We start from the raw sequence: 23,108 nt of genomic DNA on the forward strand, positions 1-23,108 counted from the left end.
TCTTCCAGAAATTCCTTTATAAAATTAAGAGGAAAATAACCATCATCATTTTACATAGCAGGTATCGGTCATACAGCAAAATAATAGTGACTTAAGTGATCAAAATGACCAAAATAGTAACCAAATAGTGACCTAAAAGTGACTTCGAAACTTCGTACCTATTAAAATTAGCTGAAAACGTAAATAACTTGTTTAATGTTAATTTTCTTTTCGTCGCAATTAAATTTCAAAGTCCTAGAAACGTGTACAAGTAAAATACATCCGATGACTTATCCCAGGTAATGGAAAAGTATCAAAACCAAGTAATAAAATTCATTTATGCCTCACTATAGGTGAGACGTTCTTTTCGCCACGGGCTGCTCCTTCTTTCGCTCCACGCCCGCTTCCTATGTAATTATTATCGCATTTAGGTGGGTACTTTTACCGCGTGGGCTACAACATATCGCTCGCCGATGATCTGCAACACTGCCGCCTTATGGTTGAATATGCTAAATCTTAATAGTGAAAAGAAATCATCGGGTGGAGGAGTTTTCAGCAGTCTAGCTCCATCAGTTACTCCCCGCGCGAATGTGCCACGGAGTGATGGTTTCAGTTATTTGATTGAGTAATATGTGTCATGATTTTTATGTTTGTGTGGATCTAGGGTGGCCAGTTTTCCCCACTGTGACAAAACCTGTTCCTAACTGGGGTATCTTGTACCAACCACTTTTGCCGATATTACAGCAGCGTTACATTTTAACTTGATTTCTATCAACATTTTACATTCAGAAACACAATTATCACAAACTGGACTGGAAACCCTACACCGTCGGTGAAACGTTAATTCCTTTCCGGCAACACATTAGAAAAAGGTGTGCCCTCTCGACCGCGCAGCAGCATAACGCCTCAATGAAGCATTATTAAAATCAACTGCACAAGTACAGCTCCTCCGTAGCATAATCTAGTCCAGAAGCCTTATTGCCAAACGTGTGAATTAACCATATTTTTCCATACCTACGGACCTACGCTTTCGGTAAGCTCGACTAACAATTATCCGAAAGCTCTAGCGATAATACGCTTGGCGATCGCGCGTGTGCAACGGCGAGCTAATATAATTTTAGTTTTTCCTCTTTAGATGCCCGTGCTAGGGAAGTTTCCTTCGGGGCTTAGCTTGATCACCTGGATCACGCAAACGAGCAGCACCAACCGCAGCACCGTGTGCTGTAACGTTTAAGAAACATGCATTGGTTATTATCGGTTTAATAGGATTGCGTTTTGTTAACGTCAGGCCGCTGTTTGTTTTCAGTCAATTACAGTACCGATCGACCGCAGGTTCGACAAATTGATGGTGGGTGTATGGTGCACCTACAAAGCCTAATGCAGCGAAACGGAAGTGAATGTATGCGCACTGTAAACACTGGAATGGGATTCCCGAGAGATAAGAGTCTGTCGCTTTCCTCAAAAGCTCAGCTGTTTGACCTACGCAGAAAATTAAACCGGATAATGTTACATCACCCCGGAAAACTGAGTTCCACCCACCCAAAAAGCATAAACTACATGCCTCGTTTGTCCGATGGTCACCAGACTTCCAATCGGACGCCATGTGCAGGCGTTGGATTCAGGGAGAAAAATCATAAATTCCGCCTAAGCTCTGATGCAACCTAACGACGCCTAAGACATAAACTTCGACGTAGTCATCGCCCGGGGTGGTGTCCGAAAAAGGCGAGATTTAAGGGCTGTCCGGGCTAATTGTTTGTTTATGATGTGGCGACCGTGTGACAGTTTTACAGCGCTGTTAGTTAATCGTACTGCGCTCTATTCATTACTGGCTAGCGATTCGAAGGATGACGACAAGCATAATCGTTCGTTGGTGGAATGCAAACGGTCATTGTCGACGGCATCGCCATCCATGGGCGTATCCTGGCTTTCCATAATGGGGGGAGTTCAATGAAGTCTGGAGATTCTATTAGTGGCGAAAAAGGCCCACAATCGGATTGAGGACATCTCCAGGAGAAATTTCACCCAGTAACAACTCCAAAATTTACAAACATCCTGCAAAAAAGTTCATAGAAGGATTGATTGAGACAGAGCCTACTTCTCAGCATCTGAGAGCAACAGTGCTTTCTTTGCCAATTGATCATTTTTGCATGTGTACCGTTTTGATTCATATTACGGACACTTAAGGCCTCAGTGAAGTATAACCTAGCATGGACCATACACAATAAATCATTCTGTATGATTTTTTAGCGTTATCGAGCATCGGAAGCCCTTAGCTTTCGGATGGTGGGTAAAGAATACGCGTCCGCAACTTAAATAATTTGAAATAAATCAAAACGTGTGGCCTTTTTATGATTCTTATTCCGGACGCTCCCTCACTTTTGCCTCATATTCCGGACGCTTTGATTCGAATTACAGACAGCTCATGATAATCATTAATGGAACAGTCAAATCATCAATTAAAATCGTTCAACCACTTAAGAGACGTCTATGTTAGTTGGGCATTATAAATTTGCAATGATATTTATGGAAAAAACCTAATAAAACGAGCCTCGAAAATGAGAACTTTTGGACGGCGAAAATTGAAACATTTCGTGTGAAATGTTTCCCATACAAACGAGAGTGTCCGGAATTTAAAGCTGTCTGTAATATGAATCAAAACGGTATATCGTGTGACAGGTACGGTGATAAATCAAAATCCTTGGCCAATGGAATTCGAACCCACGACCCTCAGCTTGATTTTGCTGAATAGCTGCGCGCTTAGTGCAGTTAAATGATATAGTAGGGGGACATGGGGCAAGAAGGACACCCGGGGCAAGAGTGCCACCTCTAATTTCACGTAGTTCAAATCAATTTGTTGATGTTTAACGCAGGATAAGTATAAATTGAGTACTAATTGAGGGTTGTGTAAATATTACAGTTAAAAATGTTTAGTACAAAAAATTAGAAAAATGTCTTTAACTCACCCACGCAAAATATGCGAAATATTATAAGAATGTAAGACTGGAAAACAAGGTTTGACTCCCAATAAATACAAAACATATTGATTTTTCCGCACAGTATTGAGGATTTTCAATTGTTTAATATAGCTGTGAGGATTTTTTTTTCGAAAAAGTCCTTTTGACATTGAATTTTACATATATAATAACAGTATGTCTTATGGGGCAAGAGGGACACCGCAATTTTCTCATATAAAATCAAATGAACTTTTATTTTTCTTGTTTAATATTGCATTCAATCAATGTTTCCTACTAAATAAAATCAAAATAAACCATCTTGGACATTCAAAATGGTTTCTGAAAATTTTTACTATTATTGTTACAGTCAAATAAGATGATAACTAAATTAATTTCGTAAAATTACTTTTTAACTATAAGTCAACTTTTATCCCTCAATATTAATCTTTACTTACTCTACAATTTATCCTTTAGGCGGGGAAATAATAATATACAAAATTTGTGGCATTTTGCTCTGGTGGTCTTCTTGCCCCATACGAGTGGCACTCTTGCCCCGTGCCTCGTTTAAAAACCTCATAAGAAGGGACATTTTCAAAAATCTCAAATCATCATGTGTTTCGTATATTTTTGAAATCTATCGATAACATCATTTAGAACAAGAGCTGAGCTTGCCCCTACACTGGAATAATGTTCAAAAATTGTGTTAATCAACCATGATTTGAACCTATATATCTTAAGGTGTCCTTCTTGCCCCCAGCCCCCCTACTTTATCTTTTGCTGCCTCTTATTCAATATTGCACTAGAAGGTGTTATGAAACATGAGGGGCACGATCTTCAGTAATTGCAGCCAGTTCATCTATTTCGCTGACGACATGGACATTGTTGGAAGAACATTCCAGGTGGTTTCTTAATAGTATACCAGGCTGAAGCGCATTGGCGTAGGAACAGGGGGGGGGCAGGGGGGCCTGGCCCCTCCAGAATCATCCAGGCCCCACCCAGAATTTTTGATGATAATGAAAAAAAAAATAAAAACAATCAAACAATTTAACATGAAGCAAAATCTTCTGAATCAATGTACATACATGACTCTTGTTATTGACTAAATTTTTTTCAGTAGTTTCTTTATTTTATGTTGAACAACACTATAACGAGAAAACCTTGCTTGTCTTATACAGCATCAACATGACGGTTCTGACTTCGGTGAATCACTCGACAATCGAAAATTTATCCGTCCGACTGTCGATCGATTAATTACTGTTAGAACTAGCTTCTTGTTGTATTCGATAAGTGAAATGTTTCGACATCTCCCTTGCCAAAAATACCGTGGTACAAAAAAAGCGGAATTTTGATTCCAAAAAATGTTTTTTTTTTCTGGATAATCCAAATAATGGTGTTTCAGCATAAAACAGTATATTCACTGCATTTTGATTTCTCATGTTTTTGGAGGATACTCTGCTCGAGGTGTGTAGTGATGATAATAATTTCTCTTATGAAAATTCACTAGAGAAATCTATACTTTGACTTCAACTCGTATATTGTGACAAAAAAAATGACAAAGTATATATGGAATTTCTCAGACAATACATAATTGGAATTCTTGTCGAAAAATAAGGCTTAACTTTCAAGGAATTTCGACATGGCCAAGTTTTCTTCAGATAAATGGTAGAAATTTAAAATTGGTCTGTAAAAATGTAACAAAATGGACCATAGTGTTTTATTTCAGCTCTCTTCGATTTTGATTCATTTTTTTAAGTACCGTTTTGATTCATATCACGGACAGCTTCAAATTCCGGACACTCTACTTTGTATGGGAAACATTTCACACGAAATGGTTCAATTTTTGCCGTTCAAAAGTTCTCAATTTCGATGCTCGTTTTAGTAAGTTTTTTCCATAAAAATCTTTGAAAATTTATAATGCCCAACTACCTTAGATGACTCTTTAGTGGTTTGACGATTTCAATTGATGATTTGACTGTTCCATTAATGATTATCATGAGCTGTCCGGAAATCGAATCAAGGTGTCCGGAATATGAGGCAAAAGTGAGGAAGTGTCCGAAATAAGAATCATGAAAAGGCCACACATTATGATTTATTTAAAATTATTCAAATTGCGGAAGCGTATTCATTACCCACCATTCGAAAGTTAAGGGCTTCCGACGCTCGATAACGCTAAGGAATCATACAGAATGATTAATTGTGTATGGTCCATGCTAGGTTATACTTTACTGAGGCCTTAAGTGTCCGTAATATGAATCAAAACGGTAGTTTCGCATGAATAAATTTATTGCTTGAACAACATTTTTCCAAAAAAGGCTTATTATTTCCTAAATTATTAGATTAATTTTCACCATATTTGTAGCCCAATTTTTATAAAAACTTTTCGATATTCTCTATAGAATTTAAGTTGAATCTATTTTCTCAAGTAATATTTAAGGGTGGCTACAGAACTTTTGTAAATCTTTTCGAAATTAATTGTGGGACTTATTCATACGTTCAAACCGAATTCCTTCTGGTGGACATCCATTCCTTCTATGTCTACTTTTTATTAGCAAATTGATTCCGGGAAATGTTCCCTGATTTACTTGAAAAATATTGCTTTATCATTCAAAAGTTCAATCCCTCGCAATTCCTCCAAAAAATCATTAATTCTGTCAAATCTAATACAGAGATATTTCAATAAAAGTTCTATTATAAATTCTTCTGTGACTTTTTAAAATAGTTTCCCAAAAATTTTATTACAAAATCTTCTGCAAAATTTATCAAATGTCCTTTAGAAATATTTCCAAAATACTTCACAGATTGCATCAAAAATTCTTTTATGTTTTCTTTTTTATTAAGTTTGGTTCATATCCTCGGGTAATTCATGAATTGGAAAGAAAATTGTTTTTGGAATGTCTCTTGCCTTCAAAATTAGTTGAAAACCCCTAGGACAACTTTTGCTTCCAAATAAAGCATAGCGGTGAAGGAGTCTGTAGAGAAATATGTAGTAAAATAAATTTGTATTGATTGTCCTTAAAACACTTCTTTAGAAATAATTTTACCAATTTTTGGCAGAATTCATATTCTTGGTTCGAAATTTGTGCGATACGAGGGTGGAATTTCTAGAGGATTTCTGGCAGTTTTATATACCACCAGAACTTAAGGAAGAAGTCAAGGAAGGATAGATTTCAAGAATAATTTTTAAAGAAGATTCTGATTGACCTTCTTGAGAAATTTGTATTATTTGTTAATTCATTAGAGAGGTTTTAACTACCTTGCAATTTATCTCTAGAGAAAAGATTATAATTTATTTTTCATTGTATCATTGCCCATGTTGAATATTGACCATGTTAAATATTTTTTTAAGATTTCTTAGTTTGGCATTTTTGGAAAAAAAAAATCGAGGGAGTTTTGAAGGAATGATGCTCATTGGTCTACAAAAAAATCTAAAAAATAATTATCTGTGAAAAAATACAGATTGATTTGCGAAGAACTTCTCTGAGAAATCATGAATAACATTTTCCCAATTGAATTCTTTCAAATTGCTCATGAATTTTTTGTGGAATATTACAAGAAAATTTCCAAGTTACACCTGGAAGAGTCAATTTTTTTTTGCAGTTAGTCTGGATAATTTTTGCTGCGATTTTTTTAAAAAATCCTGTAGAGAAACTTTAGAAAGAACTTCAAAAGCAAAGTTGAAAAAACTGTTGGCGAACTCTCCGAATGAATCCTTGCTTGGTGATTTTGCAGACATTTTTGGTGAGACTCCTAGATTTTTGCGTATTAGCGTTTGGAGAACTCCTCAGAAATTCCTAAAAATCCTTAACAAATTAAATGTGAACACAGGAGGATATTTAAAACTACACACTTAGCTCAAATCACCGAAGTCGGTAATTCGTTTACCGAAATCTCAACAGCTGAACGTTCGGTAATCGTTTCGGTAAACGAACCGATTACCGAACGGTCGGTAATTTCCAGATTGGAGCACAGCTGTCAAAACTACCGAACGTTCGGTAATCTTTGATCTGAAAACCGCAGCTCCTTCCCTCGACTTTTCCCCCTGTTTTTTCATCAACAAAATACACCAGAAATTAGCTAATCCCATATTTTATTTTACATTTGAATAGGTAAATTATAACATTAAATCGGAAGCTCTCTGCAGACGTAATGCCGCTTCAGGGTGCCGATCGTTGTTGTCGAATCAAACGCAATCCCTCCAGCGGAACGTAAATGTGGTGACCCGCTAGAAAATAGCGGCCACTGCCTGCAAAAACTGTATAGTTACTTCTTGAGACAATTATCAATTTCACAATAATGTACTAAACTCACCTCCGTCGTTATTCTCTTTGCTTGATGGATGAAAAACTGAACCAATTATTCGATCGATAAATCGAGATTCGTTTCTACTCTACTGCAGCAATATAAAAAAACATGGCAGCATTACGTCGCTCAATTCCAGAATTACCGATTTCGGTAAACCAAGAGGTTGGTTACCGACCATTCAGTTGAATCTTTTACCAATTTCGGTAATGCTGAAGAATCACCAAAGTTTCGGTAAAAATGTTAACAGATCAACCGCGGTTTACCGAAATTCGGTAGTTTTATTGATGACGCGCTGTCAAAACTCGCTCAATCACCGAAACATCAGTAATTTAATACATTACAGATCACTTTCGGTAATTTTATTTACCGATCTCTCACACTCTGTTTGAGTGTGTAACAATTGAAATTTATATAAAATGTGTCCTTAGAGGACGTTCCAGGAGAAATTAATAAAACAATTTATAATGCATTCTCAGGCTGAGTTCTTCAATATATGTTTTAAGCAATTCGATAGAGATTAAAAAAACTGGTAAATAAGTTCTTGGAGAAAGCACTGAAAAGTACGAACATAATTCATGAAGAAACTCCCGTACCAATTCTCAGAGGAATCTCTTCAAAGCATATAATTGAATACCTGTAAAGATCAAAGAAGAAACACAAGACATTCCTTGTAAGTTCTTTTGCTAGAATTCTTGAAAGATTTTAAAAAGAATAAATCTTTTTCGTATCGATAAATGAAATTTACAAATATCACTGATGTGCTTTGAAATGAGATAAAATAAGAAATAAATGAAATCAATACAAATCTATAAAAACTTTGTGAAAATTGTGATTATTGCGGCCGGCATTACTTCTGTAAAACAAGTATTTGGTAGCCCCTCCTAGGCCCCCTCCAGAAAAAAATCCTAACTACGCCAATGCTGAAGCGTTATGCAGACCGGGTTGGATTGAAGGTAGACGCGTGATGATTGACGGGGATGAGTTGGAGGTGGTGGACGAATTTGTCTACTTCGGATTGGTAACGTCAAATAACAACTGCAGCAGAGAAATTCTAAGGCGTATCATTGCCGGAAGTCGTGCTTACTAAGGGCTCTACAAGACCTTGCGGTCTGGTAAATTTCACCTCCGTACTAAGTGTATCATGTACAAGACGCTGATACGACCGGTAGTCCTCTACGGTCATGGAACGTGGAGAACGCTCGAAGAGGACCTGCAAGCGCTAGGAATTTTTGAACAACGTGTGCTTAGGACTATCTTTGGCGGAGTATGTGAGAACGGCGTATGGAGGAGAAGAATGAACCACGAGCTTGCGCAGCTCTACGATGAACCCAGTACAGGTCGGACTCGATTATCCGGAGACTCGATTATCCGGGGACTCGATTATCTTCTTCTTCTGCTTGGCATTAACGTCTCCACTGGGACTGAGCCGGCTACTCAGCGTAGTGTTCTAATGAGCACTTCCACAGTTATCAGTGGCGCGGAAAGTGGGTAGGACAGGTAAGACATGTACTACGCACGAAAACATCTGGGTAGGACAGTCAAAGGTTTGTCCTACCCACGATTCAACAAAACAAAAAAAAACACGATCGACGTTTTTTTTTTCAGCTGAAATTGTTTAACAAATTCGGTGAGTTTTGAGCATTTTTCCCAAAAAACATGAAATGTCCTGATTTTCTCAACTGGTCAGATGGTACCGTAATAGAAACAGATAAAGCAATCTTCTATGCCATTTCTGAATTAATCAATAAATGGTTTCACAAGTATATCTACGGCCTACCCTGTATATGTTCTCAGACAAATTGCCCTAAAAAATCCTGGAAGTAATTTTTGAGAAGTTTCTGGAACATCAATAGATAATTATTAGAAGCTTATTGAAGCATATTTGAATAAAGTAATGGGTTAATCCAATACCAGTCGCATCGTGTTATAAACAGCACGCACAAGTGTCATGGTGCTTGCGATTTCTGAAAGTATGATCTCTCTTAATATAATCTATCTAAGCTTTGCTAAATCTATTGGCGATTTTCAGAGCAATTCCTATAGAACTCCTACAGCACACTGTCTAGAAGATCTTGGTTGATTCAGAATTTCTGCAAAATTCATAAAAAATTCTTAGTTAATTCCTTATAAATTATTTGATCAAATTCCTACTGGTATTTTGTAGCATCATGCATAAAAGTATTTAGAGCAGATTATGACGATTTTTCGAAAGATTTTTTTTGCAGAATTGTTTGAGAAATTCCAGCGAAATATTTGTTGGAGTTTCTGCGTGATGAAGCATTTTTCAAACATCTTTCAAGTTCCTCCTGAAAACTTTTGCGAATAGCCGGGTCTCTAAGGTGCAAAGAAAAAAACAAGTACTAAAATTCACAGAATTTTTGCTGTTTATCAATTTGTTGTCTATAAATAAATGAGAAAATTAGAACAACCACACTAGTAGTAGAGGCAAGAAGTCTTTACTTTTAACTGAAGATCTTCAGAGTATCTATTTCAAACAAAATGGTATCTAAAGTCTTTCTTTGTCCTTATTATGCTTGCATTGAATCCTGATGCAGAATTGTACACTATACAAAGAAACTTTCAGAGACTATAACGGGTTCAACAAGCTCTTCAAATTTAGTCTCGGATTTCCCGAGGAAAAGCTTCAGGAATAATCATAGAGATTTTATTACAAAATCTTTCAAGGTCTTCCGCAGGGTTCTCTTCAGAAGTTTTTCTAGAGATTTGTCTCCCATTTCTCCCAGAAATTCTATCAGTGATTTTTCTAAGGATGCTTCGAAAAATTTCCTTTGCTCTAGAATGTTCAAAAAAATCCGAAGCTACTACCTTCAGTGATTTCCTCAGGTATAACTGTGATTTTTTTCCCAAAACTATCCTAGAATTTCCTCCAGATATTTTTCACTAATGCTTCAACCGAATTATCCATTTGTTAGTCTTCAAGAAATCCTGCAAGATTTTCTCCACCTGTTCATGTGGATTTTTTCAAGAAATCATACATGTTTCCTTCCTGAAATCCAAAATTCCTTGAGAAGTTCTTCGAACAAATCTATTTTTTTCTAAGATTTTTTCTCAGTATTTCATCCAAGTATTACTCCAACAGTTTTACCAAACATGTCTTAAAAAAGTTTCTCGAAAAATTCACATAAAATCTAAAAAAGTTCATTTAAGTGTTCACACGTTCATGCTACGTCAATTTTTACAATAATTCCTCCGATAATTCTACAAATTTATATACCGTTTCTGTCCAATGTTTTTTTCCAGAAATTTCTTTAGAAAATCCTGCAGAATACGATCCCAAGACTCGATTGATTTTTTTTATTATCTTAGCAAATTATCTAGGAAACCTTCTAAAATTTATTTAAGAGTCCAGGAGTTATTCCAGAGATCCTTGTCCATCAAGGGTGTTTTCAAAACTTACCCAAGTTTCATCAGAGGTTACTATACAAGATATTTTTATAAATGTATGAATCGTTGGATAAAATCTTTGAGAAGTTATGACTTTCTTGAAAAATTTTCCGAAGAGTTGGATGAATTCAGATGATCTCTGCAATATTTTTTAGGGAAATTACATTTCTGTTCCAAAATCCAGGTTATTAGAGAAATGTCTGCTCAGATGCTATGAAGAGCCAAACTTTTATCTACTTTTTCCTATTAGATTTAATTTTGTTTTCTTGATTTCTGATTGATCTCTTTTCACTCTCTATTTGATTTCTCTTATATCTCCTTTTGGCAAGAGGTCTTCTATTTCCTATTTTTAAGGCACTCAGTCGCTATCAGCTGACTGACATGAAATTAAGGAGTTAGAAGCAAAGGAATGTCTGTGACAAAAACCCAGTTTTATGATAATCTACTTTTAATTTTTTTCAGAAATTTTTCATTCAATAAAAATTGTGTGGGAACCAAAAAAAACAGTCTTTCATGAACTATGCTATATCTTTTTTTTTTTTTTTTTGAGCGGAAAAGTCATCGGAAAATATTGTTAGAACGCTTGGAAACAGAAGAATTTCCTCAACTTAACTCAACTGATATCAAAACGAGCGAAATGTCACTTATACCGCTTTGTGCTTGAGCCGCTAAAATATAGTAACTTTCAATTTCCAGCTCAGGGTTAAAGTTTTTCTTAGCTTCACTACACAAAAAAATGCTAACGTATGTCCTACCCATGGTTCCGAACGTGGACGCGCCTCTGACAGTTATTAACTGAGAGCTTTCTTTGCCAAAACTGCCATTTTCGCATTCGTATATCGTGTGGCAGGTACGATTATACTCTATGCCCAGGGAAGTCAAGGAAATTTCCATTACGAAAAGATCCTGGACCGACCGGGAATCGAACCCAGACACCTTCAGCATGGCTTTGCTTTGTAGCCGCGGACTCTAACCACTCGGCTAAGGAAGGCCCCCGACTCGATTATCCGGAATTTTAGACTCGATTATCCGGAATTTGTTTTTTGATGTTCTTGTTTTCAGTTTTTATGCATAAATCTGAGATGATTTTGTATTGCAATACACAATATGAATGATTTTGCAGTTTTGAACGTATTTAAGAAAAGGGGGGTTTAAAAAAGTGTTTTTTGTGTATGCTGGTCAAAAAAAAAACTTGTGAAGACCTTCTTATACTGTTCTTAGAAATAATTTCTGGCTACGCCACTGCATCATATAAATAAAACAACAAAAATATAATATTTAAGTTCTTTTATCGAAGATTTCAATTTTTTTCTTAGTGATTCGATTATCCAGAAGATTCGATTATCCGGAATGAAAAAAAATCGATACTCCGGATAATCGAGTCCGACCTGTATCCCGAAAGTCGCGCTAGAGCTGGAAAGTTGCAGCTGGAAAGTTGCAGCTGGAAGAAAACGACGGATGGGACTCGTTGTGAGTATGCCAGACAACAATCCTGCAAAACTGGTGTTCATTTCCGGCCGGTACAAGACGAAGAGGAGCCCAACGAGCTAGGTGGTTTAACTAAGTGAAGCAGGATCTTGGAAGTGTTTGCCGATCGAGATGGAGGTTAGCAGCCATGGATCGAGTTATTTGGCGTAACATTGTGGCGTAGTTCATGTATTGAAGGACGTAGCGCCATCAAAAAGTAAAGTAAGTAATAATTACTGGAAAGTTTCATGAAGTAATTTTTTGACTTTTGGTAGAAAATTTATCCTGAAATTCCTAGATGATTGTGATGAGAAAACTTCCTCCTAAAATTTAAAACGAATCACAAACATTTTCGGACAAGTTCATGGAAGATTTTTAGGAAGAAATTCCTATGAAAACCTGAAGGAAAGGCTGAGGACACTCTGAAAAAGTTCAAAGCATCTCCTTGAGAAAAACAGGAAGAAAAATTGAGTTTTTTTTAACAATTCAAAATGTTCTGCTTTCAAAATTCTTGACAGAGTGATTTTATAACAATAATTTTCGGCAGATTCCTTCCAAGGCTCATTGGTCTTTAATGCAAAACCTTTAAACAATCTTTGAATATTTTTTTTTATTTTTAGTTAGTTGAATTCATCACTACGCAATTTTAATTAATATTAATGCTGTATGCAATCTTTCAATAACTCAGACAATATATTATGTTTCGTAACAAACTTGTTTGTTATCAATAATTTTTATCCGATGACCAGAGGAGGGTGGTCCAATGGCCCCTATCTGACCCCCAACCCTTCAAGATACGTCCATGTTTCAACCCCATCTCCCCCAAGATAGAGTAGTTATAATGCGATTAACAGAGATCAGACACTCCGCGCTTACTAGACACGGTGGGTTAATCGTCTTCGGATTGATCTTTGCCATGCACTCGCCGGCAGCAAACTACTACCTCGGCCAATGAGCCTTGTTTCAAACACTTTGTTCACTGTTATACTATCAAGGTGTACCTATATTTTTCGGGTGGGTCATAATTTATAGTTAACCTCTTTGGTGGTTGTATTGCCTCATTCGTTGCTCGCGGGTTCGGTTTTTGAATTGCAGTCTGTACAAGCGCACAAAGCATTAACCGGTGTGAGAAACCCCCGAAAAAAAACACAACAAATAAACAGGTGTCTAAATCGTACAGGTGTTTGGAATCCGAAACAATTGCCTTGATCTCCTCACGGTGTTACGACTTGATCTCACAGGTCAATCATAATTTGTTGGTACGGGTAATCTTCTACATCATGCTGTGACTAAACAGAGCCTCAATGCAACACCTTGATTTGTGTGATTTAGAAGTCATAAAAAGTTCGTTTCATTTCAAGACGGTATTTGTTGCCTACAGTATATTACATGGCAATTGACCTACACTATACTGGGGTTGTGAAATCTTTCGATAACAAATTTGAAATCCTTCAGAATAATATATCAGTCAATAATAAATGTAGACTGGTGAGCTCGTTCTATACTTGTTATTGCTCAGATTTTTATGCACAAGTTTAGACTGCTGCAATTTAGACAGTTATTCAAAGATTGCCTTCGTTTTAGCTTGAAAGGAATCGTATTTCAGTGGGTCTCTCCGACTACATGTGGCGTTGTTGAGAGGCAGATCTTATTCTTGGCACTTATGATTCATTACGGCGAAGGGGTTTTTCAAAAGCTACTGAGGTCTTCTTTGACTGTAAGATGCTTCGCATTGAAGTGCTTCTAGTTGAAAACATTCATTCAATGTGGCCGAGAAAACCCCAAAGTAAATCATGGAAGTGTCTAAGTAGTTCTGAAGTGAATTTTTCCTCATGATGCAACAAATATATTGCACCAATGTTTCCCGAAATGCTTGTTTTGAACAAAGAACAGTCGTATCAGATGCAAATGACTTGGTACATGTTTGCTTGTGCAGGACGGCTAATTAACAAAGGAAATATCTGCTTTTCGTACATTGCCAGAGTGGCAGTAAATTCAAAATGTAGACAGGTTGTCGACCGAGTTTCCTCCTAGAGATGAAGACATTCCTTCGCGCCAGTTTCTGCAGTGCCAGAAACCGTGTCTGGTTGTATCTTTGGCAAACGATGCGATTTTCTTCAATCATTCACTTCGTATTTAGGTATGTAAGATCGGTCTGAGTGTGTGAAATAGTTGTCACGAAACGCCTTTCAAGAAAATTATAATACTCTGACCAGACCCCGCCTTTCGAGGAAATAGTCACATTCAGTGTCATCGTCGTCATCATAAGAGGGTGGACAGTTATTAGACCAGAAGCGAGAAATAAACAGTAAATTAGTTGCACGCCGAAAAGTTGCATCTGTTTTAAATATCTCGTGTCGTCTTGTATCTTTGGTACCAGGGACCCGATGAAGTGGACAGGCTGGGAAAATTTTTATAGCCATGCGCTACCCGGCAATAAAGATCATTCACCCGTCCCACCGAATCACGTCAGTGGCAGCGCGTGCGACATTTTTCCTTATGCGAGACATGCTTCTACGGGTTATACGTGCTTCTACCGTTGCATGGGGATGATTTAAGTGGATTCAAATTTAGGAAGACTACACGGTAAAAAAATAGCTCTTTGGTATCAATACACGGTAAAAATCAGTACCTTGAATTGAATGGATGGAATTCTTGACTCAATTAAAAACACCAATCATCACCATTTGAAGAGTTCTAACTTTTATTTTGCTCTACAGATTTTAGCACTAGACCTTGAAGTGAAAAAATTGTTGATTTTGAACATCAGGTCTCTTTTCAGCAATTGAAAGCTCTTGTGTGAAAGCATTGACAGCTTGTTGGAGAAACATATTGGAATAAACTGGCTTGTTTAGGGGAATCCAGTTTTTTTTTACATATTCTGATTCTACGTTATAAACTGAGCCAGAATCCAAAGTTTCTGAATTTTAGTATGTAATTTAGTATGGAAATCACTTTTGAATCACCCCTCGGTGAATTTTACTACGGGACGAACTGTCATTATGTGGATTCAAAAATTTTCGTACAAAAAGCGTTACGGAGGGGGTCGACAATTTCCAATTTAAGCGTTACGTAATAAATGGATGTCGCCTAAGCACTGTATAATTTAAAAAAATAAATTCTCAAACTATTAGTATTTAAGATAAGCAATACGTGAAAAGGAAATTTCTATTTATATTACTTACTAAGCAAAGTCTTGGTGGCAAATTAAGACATATTTTAAAGCTTACCGTTAAAAGGAACTGCTTTATAACAAGGTTTATCACATGCTGAACTACCTATGAGTGAATTTGGTAGTGTCTACAAAACTAAATGTTAAAATAAATTGTTATTTTTATCTCCATTTCAAGCAAAGTAGACAATTAGATGACAGTGTATGTAATTTTCCACTAAAGAAATTTTATATTTCCCATTTGTAATATTTTCTCTTGCTTCCATATTGATAACGAACTTTTGCTAGGGGTAATTATTTGAATTTGCAGATCAGAATAGCGTAAAATAGTTGTATGCAGGAAATGAGACGCACAGGCGATTCAGATGCATAATAATTTCTTTAGAAAAAGGACTTGACACACTAGAAAACCTGTTAATTTAAAATATTTAGAAAAAGACTATGTAATTATAAAAATCAAATAATCCCCTTTTCCACGGCAAAAACCAAAACCAATGTCTCATTCTGGCTCATTCATTTATTCTATTGCTGAAATCAACATTTTTACTTTTCACTTTAGCTCCAACGTTTTTTTTATCATCAAGTGCAATATGTTTGCATTTCACTTATCTATTTTAAATCGTCAACTGCCACGGCTGACAAATAGTTGCATAAAAGATTCCTCACAAAATTTAATGCGGACTGTTGAATACATATTCGAATAATTTCTAGTAAGATCTTTTTCAGAAAGCTGGAAGTTTAGTGGATATTTTTCCGGGAAATCTATACGTTATGATAGATTTCATTTTGTAAATATGAAGGTTGAGGACAATCTTTGAAAAAATCATACACAAGAATAATTCCGTAGTAAAATTAGTTCCCATCGGTCCAAGGGCATCACCCAAACCCCCGCTCCAAGGCCTGCTGGGAACTGGACTATCAAAATGTTTACGATAACGTTTACTATATATAGTATACCTATAGGTCAACAAGCAAACTGCCACGAATACCAACCCACAATCAGTCTTACATAAGTTAATTTCCTCAGAATAAAAACATATCGATGTTTGTTTGACGTCAGATGAATTTTCTGTCAACGACAGTCCAATCAAGTGAATGCAATTCTGTTTATGTTTGGTTTCTCACAACAAACAAAAGCAATGTTATGACAGTTCTGACAGCAAACAATTTTTTTTTTTTTCAAAATCTTCTTCTTCTTCTTTCTGGCGTTACGTCCCCACTGGGGCAAAGCCTGCTTCTCAGCTTAGTGTTCTTATGAGCACTTCCACAGTTATTCACTGAGAGCTTACTATGCCAATGACCATTTTTGCATGTGTATATCGTGTGGCAGGTACGAAGATACTCTATGCCCTGGGAAGTCGAGAAATTTTCCAACCCGAAAAGATCCTCGACTGGTGGGATTCGAACCCACGACCCTCAGCTGCAGGCAATCGGATTGGTCTATTCTGAAGTTCCATATTAGTTCAACAGTATTTAAAAGGTTCAACGAATAAGGTTGATCTTGTATAAAATTTGGAAATTAATTCAAAAGCTGAGATAGTTTAGAGCTCAAAACCAACCTAGAACCTCCCAGAAGAATACGACTATTTCTAGCATTTATGGTAGCATATGAACAATACTTCAGGGCCATATTAAAGTACCAATAATATGTTCAAACAGCACTTCACAGCAGTGTCTGCATATTTCAATATACAATCAACAACGCCGACCCTCAGTAGGATTCGTCACCGTTGTTTTTTTCTTTGTGTGAATGCGGCTTTGACAATACACACACGAATCCCATAGAGCGTGCATTCAGTTTTCAATTACTTTTTCTACACTGATTCTCATCCACCTACTGATATTCGGTGGCAGCAAATTCAATTGCGCCAGTGGAAAAAATCATTTTCATCAAAATATCCCACAAAAACGTCCGCAAATTGCAAAATTTGGGGAAGGTAGAACCTCGATGAGCTTCGTGATCCGTTAGGACCCGGACGACCTTTGTGGTGAACAAGGATGTGGAACCTACAAGAGCTTTGCGGACCTGGACGTGGCGACTGAAGAAGCAATCCGGATGACGACACTTAGGAGGAGGAGTGTTGGGATTGTAGTGTCGCAGCCGTAGGTACGGGCATCGTCGGTGGTAGTGTTTAGAGGTAAGTATGCTATGCTGCGCTTAGTGGAAATGTATGAACTGTAGATACATTGTAGGATTGCATGAAAGGAACAGCAGTTGCTAGTTGAGTTATCGATCAGTAGCTGTCTGCAAAGAATGGACTAGCTTGTTTTATTTGTGCTTATAATAAGCTTTCCTGGAGTTGGGCTCTATGTTTCTTCGGTTCTCGTGTAGGCTTGTTTGGCCATCAGATGATACGGAGCAAACTATGCTTTGTAAACGAAAGTTTTTCTTTTTTGCTTATTCAGAGTGCGATGATTTACCCGTTGTAGTCCGTCGCATGTCGTGGAATTTGCCACACGTTATTCGTGCCTAAATTATGTTTTCGGTATGCGGCTTTTTCAGTTCGCACGTTTCGGTCGGTCGATTGTTCTTTTTTTGTTTTTTTTTTTTTTTTTAATTCGATCACCCTTGAGGTATCGATTCTGTTTTTACTGGTAAAAAAGCAGAAAACTATTACCGTTGAACATTTATCTAATCATTTTTTTTACGCGAAACAACATTCTTCATACTGTAAATAACATATTGTTTCTCTTGATTGTCGGCATTCAAGAGATTAAATTAAAAGCAATCAAACATCCAATGATCTGTGTCTATCGCTAGCTTCTGAGGCGAATCATAACCTGAAACCCCTCCCAACCTCCAACTCCGTAGCACTTATGAGGGTGTCACTGAGTCGGTGGCCTCTCATTAAGTAAGCGTTACATCAACATTTCCTTTCCCTAACCCAAATTACTGTAAAGATGGGCGTGGCCGGGAATAGCAGTATTCATGGATTTGGTACTCTTGTTTAAGATTGGATAAAGATTAACTCCCAAGCCTTATTCCTGAAAGCAATCTAGATGAGCTATCAAAGAAAAAACCTGAATATAGCTAGTATCCAACCGTAACTACGCTCACGCTAACGCTAACGCTATAGTAAGCTTTCCTGGAGTTGGAATTGTCTTCGTGTACTTCCAATAAATAGTTCACTAAAATGTGTTCCCATGAGCTTGACACAGATGTTTAGATACAAATTGGCCACTTAATCAAAAACTTGAGGCGTTTCGGGGACCCGAAATGGTGATTGTTAGGGTTAATCAAATGCAGTACACATGGTGTTTGATTGGAGATGGAGCCCTACGTTGTGTTGGAAGAAGGATGACGGGGACAACGACGAAGAACAACGGCTACGATTTGAACTTCTAACTTTACTAATTGGAACTTTATTGCCACCGAGAGGCAGCGTGCCTACTCGGTGGGGAGAGAAAGAAACTATATACAGAGCATACAAAAATACTGTCGCCTTTTATAGGTGACACAGTACGGAGACGAACAATTTAAATCGTGCGTACAGCAGTGCACTGGATGCTGCCTATCGTTGCGTTGGGCTGACGATGCGATGAAGCAAAAGAACCAAACAATGGGCAAAAATTGAATGGTTCAATTTGCGCTTGGCTTGGGTGCTGCTATGATGATGCCGTTGTCGGTGTGAGATCGAACATCCCGGCGCCTCAAAACGAAATTGAAAATTCGTTTTTTTTATTTTGCCTTGCTCGATCGATGCCTGCCGTTGAAACGATGATCGTTGGATGACTGCTGTAGGTAGCATGGATGATATTCGTTTACGTTGCGGTCCGTTCGAATTGGATTGATTGGATTTGATTGATAGTCCGGGTAGTTTGGTGGATTGGGATGATATCACTGGGGCTGGTCGATGGAAGATTCTTGTTGTCTCGAGCAACAACTTGGCCTGACTTCGCCGAGTTGAAGGCCAGAATTTCCGAGTGCCAGCGGATGCGGCCGTTGGTCGAATCGGATGAGAAGGAACACCTTCGGAATTTCCACAACGCCGGTGGAAGGAGCAGCCAATTGATTCGACCATTTGGGAGATGGATTTGTCGTCGGACTAGATGCCATCATAGCCCGAAAGTGGACGCGCCGGTCCGGAGGATGGATGTAGCGGTTTGGAGATGAACATGCCGGTTTGGAATTTGGACACTGATGAAGAACGCGCCGGTTCGAAGGATTGGATGGTTACCGGTGTGATATTTGGACGTACCACTTTGGATGGAGAGCACGCCAGCTCGAAAGGATATCAGTTCTTGCTATAGGATGGACACGCCGGTCCGGAGGAGGCTTCTCCAGTCCATGGCTTGAAACGCTGGTCCAGAGATCTTTTCGTTTAATCCGTAGGTGGACACGCTGGTCCGGAAGGAGGAAGTTGTGGGTCCGTTTGTCTCTGCCGTCGTCTTGGATCCCGTGGTACTGTTGGTTCATGATCGCTGGCAGTGCGATCAGTCCTTGGTTCGGGCTATCCGTGGTCGCTCCGTGGCGGCCAATCCTGGTCACGGCACCAATGTTTGATTGGAGATGGAGCCCTACGTTGTGTTGGAAGAAGGATGACGGGGACAACGACGAAGAACAACGGCTACGATTTGAACTTCTAACTTTACTAATTGGAACTTTATTGCCACCGAGAGGCAGCGTGCCTACTCGGTGGGGAGAGAAAGAAACTATATACAGAGCATACAAAAATACTGTCGCCTTTTATAGGTGACACAGTACGGAGACGAACAATTTAAACCGTGCGCACAGCAGTGCACTGGATGCTGCCTATCGTTGCGTTGGGCTGACGATGCGATGAAGCAAAAGAACCAAACAATGGGCAAAAATTGAATGGTTCAATTTGCGCTTGGCTTGGGTGCTGCTATGATGATGCCGTTGTCGGTGTGAGATCGAACACATGGTTATGCAATTCAATCGTTTCTCAAAATGTATACGCTGATGCGTTTTTCTTACAATTCCGTGATAAAGTGGACACAGTATAGCCGTTTCTGCAAAATATGTGACTTTAAATTTGCCTATCTCCAGGGGCACAAAAGCACACCACCCTTTTCACCCGACCTGACCCAGCGACCCACCGGTATAACTCCGGCCACAGGAACATCCCTGAGATCCTTTGGTCACTTTTAGAAACTAGATATGTGTGCCAGTATACTGACAAACAATAATTGAAATTCGTTAATTATTCGCTGAACGGTGAGAGTTTTAGTATTTTTTCTTCAACTCAGGCCTATGCGGGTTAATAACAACTTTGCCCAAGATAGTATTTATTCTAATCAAAGTGTGGTTTTATACAGCCGTGTTCTGTAGGGTCATATGATGTGAACCCTTAGGCCTGAAATACACCTGTCGCCAAGCTATATGCGACAATGATAATACAAAAGTATATGTCCATAAATTTATGTTTAACATGCGACTAACAAGACTTCACTGAAATTGGTGAGCACATTCCATTCTTTTTATGCTATGTTTTTTCTTCAAGATCATTGGAGATAGTAATTATATTTTGTGCACTTATTGGACTTGCAGTTTAATATCTTCCACATTTACAATTTTCACCGTTTTACAATAAAAAGTTTTCTTGTTTGACCGCAATAACTTACAAACTAAAGTCTTCAAACTGCCACTTGGGATCAGCAGCGATATTAAAATAGCTCAACAAAGCTGAAAACAAGACTAATTATACATGGTTTCAAGAATGATCATCCCTTCATACTTACATGTCTGGCTAATACTCCTTGACATGAAACCTCCGCTCTGCTCCGAGAATAAAAAAAAAAACACGAATGAATGGACTCGTTTTCTCGAGCCCCACAATTCACAAATACACGATCGCTAACACTTCACAGCACCCGCGATGATTGATGCACAGTTTTTCCGACTTCTTCTTGATTTCACTTTCCGGAGCGACTTCTTTCGAGAATAAATAACAACAACAAACAGCAATAATTACAAACCGGCAGCGCAAGAACTCACATTTCCCACGTGCGCATAAATCACTCGACGCGCGTGCACGATCGTTAACCCGAATATCTTCCTTTTTTCTTTTCTTTTTCTTCGCTATAATGCACTCACTTCACTTTCATTTGACGTTTACGGGCCCACGGGGAACACTGATGCACCTTCCATTTCGCATCGAGAATGCAGGAAAAGCATCAACGCAATTGCCAAGGGATGAGTGTAGGATTTTCTTCAGTGTAAAAATAAACCCGCGTAGAATCCACTTGATGGAACTTCACTTCAAATTAGAACACAGTAAACATCGACAACCACTCGACGTGATCTTGATGATCTTCAAGGACTAACGGAATTACAATATTTCGGCTAGTTTCAATTAATGCGACGATAAAATTTCAATTACACACTGAAGCAAACCGGCAGCCTGAAACCATATGGTCAACGTCATGCACCAAAGCCAGGAAATCACTCGATGACGTTAGAATTTTCACGATCAATCACAAAACCGGCTGGCCAGACGACCGAAAGAGGAAAAACCGGCCGCCCGTATGTTTCTCTCGAAAAATGTTTTCCTTCTATCTCCGGGTAAAATTAGAATTTCGAAGCACTTCACAATCACAACAGAGACCGAGGTCTCCGTGGTTTCCAAGCTGAAACAGAAACAAAAACCTTCTCTAGCATTATTTGCGTCGGTGATTATACATTCCGAACTGCTGATCGAACGATCACGGATCAAATTCGATAATTGACACGTGAGACGCAATTAATTGTGTGGATTACTCTTATTTGCAAGGGGCGGAGCCTTCATCTCCATTAGCTCGTCGGCTCATCGCCTCACCGAAAAAAAAACCCGCTCACCGATGAATAATGATCTGCGATCAATCACTGCTCATTAGCATATTAACACGATCACCCAAAAAAAAAACGAAACCAAGCAATTTACTACACAAAAATCAAAGTCACATAGCGCTACTACACTAGCGCCACCACTCATGAAACGTCAAATCGCAGGTCGTCATGGAAATGCACCATCGATAGGGTGAATCCTCGTAATCGAATCGCTTACTTGTTCGCGCGTCATATCCCTATGGAACGTTCGCGGTGGTCGCCAGAAGAACAGATTTTCCGCGCGGAAGACGACGTAATGCGGAACTTGGCAGAGCGCAGTTGATGGAACGTCTGAAATGCGACTGAACCGACCGGGAGGAAAACTGTGTCTCACACATTCTATAGCACCAGCATCATACGCCATAGCCACAGTGGGAAAATTTGGACCCAAAATGGCACATGATTCATGCGGCTGATAGCGGATCCCACAATCCTTCTTATCTGGGCAATAAGCAGGAATACACTTCATTTATATTCATTGACTAAAAGAGCAATGTTTCCCAATTTGCCATTAAAAATTGATATTCGTGATATTCATGAATATTTAAAACTGATAGCGGAAGTTCAATTTTTTTCCTGCCATTAAATCATCTTTGGGAAAACAATGGACTACATCTTACCCGGTTCCGATAACTGAATGAGCTCATTTGGCCCCATTTTTCCGTAAACATGCTATTTTCCTGGCATAAAGAACAGTTGTAACTTGTAACTGATTGCAACTACCTAAATAAATTTTTCCAAGTATAGGTGAATCTGGATAATAGGATCTCGAATAGGATAAAGCACACTTCATTTAGTGTTAATGAGTGAAAGAGTCTGCTTGGCCCCATTTCACCCTATAAGCTTGAGCACTACTGTTTTGAACATAAGAAAAGTCAAATGCTGATTAACTGCGTCTTTACGAGAACCAAACCGATGCGAGCGCTGCGGGTGGCGGATTGACAACTTACCATATATTTGAATCGACTGTTAAAAACGTATATTTGTCTGTGGTTATAAC

The 23,108-nt window shown here is 38.3% G+C and overlaps 1 protein-coding gene across 3 annotated transcripts in view; it reads right to left on the minus strand.

Moving 5' to 3' along the window:
* Positions 1-22,440, minus strand: part of LOC5577073 (supervillin) — a 953,578-nt gene extending 931,138 nt beyond the window's left edge. The window contains exons 1-2 of one of the 3 annotated variants that reach the window (XM_021840691.1): positions 22,287-22,440; positions 20,983-21,870 (exon numbers count right to left, since the gene is read on the minus strand). The gene's annotated coding sequence lies outside the window, so the exon portion shown is untranslated. Of the gene's footprint in view, positions 1-20,982; positions 21,871-22,058 lie in introns of all 3 variants that reach the window. The other 2 variants (XM_021840690.1, XM_021840689.1) reach the window with 2 other exon arrangements.
* Positions 22,441-23,108: the final 668 nt, after the last annotated feature.

Source organism: Aedes aegypti, chromosome 2 (assembly GCF_002204515.2).
Source record: "Aedes aegypti strain LVP_AGWG chromosome 2, AaegL5.0 Primary Assembly, whole genome shotgun sequence".
NCBI classification, from domain to species: domain Eukaryota; kingdom Metazoa; phylum Arthropoda; class Insecta; order Diptera; family Culicidae; genus Aedes; species Aedes aegypti.